The following is a 3,448-nucleotide window of genomic DNA, read 5'->3' as shown; positions in this document are numbered from 1 at the left end:
TTCATGTCGAAGTTGCAACAAAAAACTTTAATATACTAATAAATCTAAAGACGTAAACCAAACCACTAACATGAGGGATGGAATATAACCAAACTTAGTATACATATTTTCTTGTGAGAACAAACTATTTCTAATTGTTCTGTTATATTGACAACAAAATACACAAATACATATAAGAACACAACCCAGCCACTGGGGGGGGGGGGGGCAAAGCAGCTTCAACTTGGTGCCGGTCCCAAGGCCGGGTAAATTACGGAGGGTTGGCGGCAGGAAAGGCATCCGGCCATGAAAAATTAGCCAAAACAATTATGGTCAGTGAGTATAATCAAAGGGATTAACCGGTGATGAGGTGTGGGACAGAGGTAGATGGAGAAAGCTGACCAGAAACACCGACCCCACATAGGAGTGGGAAAAGATGTAGACAAAGAAGAAGAAGAAGACATATAAGAACACACTTCAAAAATGGTGAATGACCGAATTGACAAAACCCTGTCAACTATATTATCATTATTTGATTTATTGCTTGTCATTTTATTCAGTTTATTTTCATCTACAAGTTTTGTTGTTGTTTGTCCCCTAGTTATAATGATATTATCGACTGAATCAGTTACGGTCCTTAACACATTATCTATTTTGAATTTTGATATGTTAATTTTTTCATCAAACCCGAAAGGCGAAAGATACATGCATAAAATCAACAGCCACGCCATTTCCATCAACCTGGGACCATAGAGGGTGAATCAATGGCTGCTGATGACTTAGCACGTCAAAAGGTAGATCACACTATTGTTTAAAACCTATAGTACTTTAATATACACCATATAGTTACTAAAAATGTATAACTATTTGGAAGCTATTCAATTAATGTTTTATTACTATATATCATTTAATACTCAATATAATATCATATTATACAGTATTTTTTATTCTAAATTAAAACGATAATGTTTCTTTTGAAATTTAGTTTTATAGTATTTTATCATGCATTAAGACTAGTTTCATTATACAAGCTTGAAGTTGTTCTAGAAGTAATTAAGTTTGACTAGAATAACTCTGAACAACTAAATTCCCACACCTCACTCCCTGAAGAATAATTGTGGAAATGCATTTCAAAATAATTCAAATTATTTCTTCATATGTAAATAAGACAACTCGATTTCTCCATCGTCAAAACTAGTTTTTTTTTTTTTTTTTTTTTTTCCACAGTTATCCATACAGTAAGGGATCGGTTACCTGATACGCCCTCTCCAATGCATTCTATCAAACGCATCCTCTTCCATCAAACCTTTTCTCTACATATCATCCTTCACCTTATCTCGCCACAACTAGATCGTCTCCCCTTAACAGGTTTCTCCTAAGCCCTCCTCACTCCCTCCCCGCCATCCATCCTCAACACGTGCCCATACCATCTGGGTGGTGACACTCATCACCTCTGCAACCTTTACAAACCTGCCATTCTTCTTATTTCATCTTTTTTCCAATCTTTTACGCAATAATATTCCCATAATACACCTCAGTATTTTAATCTCTGTTCTCTCAAGCTTTGCTTTCTAAAAGTTACTGTTCCATCTCAGTTACTTTAATTTGCCCATTCATAAACACTCGCAAATATTCACAACTCCCTGCAATATACACTCACTACTGGCATTAAGCCTCTATCGAAAGTATCTTTGTTGATTTATCTCTGAGGTGAATATTTCTTTTATACAGCTAGTCTTTCCCTTATTTCATATTCTATCTTGACACGTCTCTACGGAATACAATAGAGTGAAAAATTTATATCTATATTTTCACTAAAAGATAATCTTTTTAACACCAATGAATTTTGATTAATCTAACATTACTTCAATACAGTCCACCCACTCAGGTTTTCACCAGGTAAAGAAATTAAAAACAATATCTTAATAGGTAGTAGCTTGGCCATGGCACCAGCCACCCGTTGAGATACTATCGGTAGTTATAGGGTCCTTTGGCCAGACAGTACTACATTAAATCCTTCTCTCTGGTTACGGTTCATTTTCCATTTGTCTACACATACACAGAATAGTCTGGCTTGTCCTTTACATATTCTCCTCTGTCCTCATACACCTGACCACACTGAGATTCACTCAGATTACCAAACAATTCTTCTTCTCTCAAGGGGTTAACTACTGCACTTTAATTGTTCAGTGGCCACTTTCCTCTTGGTAAGGGTATAAGAGACTCTCTAGCTATGGTAAGCAGCTCTTCTAGGACACTCCAAAATCAAACCATTGTTCCCTAAGTCTTGGGTAGTGCCATAGCCTCCGTACCATGATCTTCCACTATCTTGGATTAGAGGTTTCTTGCTTGAGTGTGCACTCGGGCACATTATTCTATCTTATTTCTCTTCCTCTTGTTTTGTTAAAGTTTTATAGTTTATATAAGAAATATATATCTTAATGTTGTTACTGTTCTTAAAAAAAAATTATTTTTCCTTGTTTCCTTTCCTCACTAGGCTATTTTCCCTGTTGGAGCCCCTGGGCTTATAGCATCCTGCTTTTCCAGCTAGGGTTGTAGCTTAGCAAGTAATAATAATAATAATAATAATAATAATAATAATAATAATAATAATAATTGTCTTTGAGTGAATAAATCCTTCTTTCTGGCTTCATACTCAGACATGTTATTCACACTAATTAAACTAAAAATTTCAACATTCAAATTTTCTTTGCAGTAACAAAATAAACTAATTAAAACCAAGCTACAGATAATGGTAATTAAAATAAGAGATTAACCCTTTAAGTGCCAACACTCATAAAAAAATATGCATTTGAGCAGCATGCTCCTATTATGGAACATCTTATTTCAGCTTATCTCAGAACAAAAACTCTTAGCAATACGAGTTTTTCATTTTCTCATCGCATAACTGAGAAAATTTCTTTTCCATTGAAATCCAAGTTTACATATTTTGTAAAATATGCATACATGAATATAAAAGAGAAGTAAACTCGTAGCAACTAGACGTAAAGAACGCCAAACGGACCAGAAGGTTGTAAAAATACCTTGGTGTAGAATAAGACCAATGGTGCACTGAGGGCTATACATTATTTCTAACAGGACTGACCATACTTTTGTCTTGGGAAATGCTAAAATTTTCATGTCTGATAGAGATCTATTAGTCTAAATTTAGAAACACAAAAATATTTCCTTATCTATTTTCTTTAATACCAAAAATGTCATAAACTAACAAATTATGGGTTCCAATTGGGGAAACGAAAATGAAAATTTCAAACTTTCCTCCTTAATGGAGATTTAATGAATAACAGTTTCACACCAACAGAAGTTGTACAATGTTCCTCTTCATCTACAGCCTCAACCACGATACGTAAAATTTGGAAAATTTGTTGCTCAAACATTTCCAAAAACTATGCATCGTAAATGGTTCGGTTGAGAAATCTTCCCCGCTGTGTCATCCATCAGTGGTGTG

Source organism: Palaemon carinicauda, chromosome 8 (genome assembly GCF_036898095.1).
Source record: "Palaemon carinicauda isolate YSFRI2023 chromosome 8, ASM3689809v2, whole genome shotgun sequence".
Lineage (NCBI taxonomy): Eukaryota > Metazoa > Arthropoda > Malacostraca > Decapoda > Palaemonidae > Palaemon > Palaemon carinicauda.
The sequence above is the reverse complement of the archived record's forward strand: the minus strand, read 5'-3'. Positions refer to the sequence as shown.